Raw genomic sequence first — 306 nt, 5'->3', positions numbered from 1 at the left:
GAAAGCTTGGCTGGGTATAGTAGTCTGGGCTTGCATCCATGGTCTCTTAGTTTTTGCAGTACATCTATCCAGGACCTTCTGGCTTTCATAGTTTCCCTAGAGAAGTCAGGTGTAAGTCTGATAGGTTTACCTTTATAAGTAACTTGACCTTTTTCCTTTGCAGCTCTTAATATTCTTTCTTTATTCTGTATCATTTGTGTTTTGATTATTATATGGTGAGGGGATGGTTTTTTTGATCCAGCCCATTCGGTGTTCTGTATGCTTCTTGAACCTTCATAGGTACATCTTTATTTAGGTTGGGAAAGT

Source organism: Microtus ochrogaster, unplaced genomic scaffold, assembly GCF_000317375.1.
Source record: "Microtus ochrogaster isolate Prairie Vole_2 unplaced genomic scaffold, MicOch1.0 UNK146, whole genome shotgun sequence".
In the NCBI taxonomy this organism is placed as follows: domain Eukaryota; kingdom Metazoa; phylum Chordata; class Mammalia; order Rodentia; family Cricetidae; genus Microtus; species Microtus ochrogaster.
Note: the sequence above shows the minus strand (reverse complement) of the source record.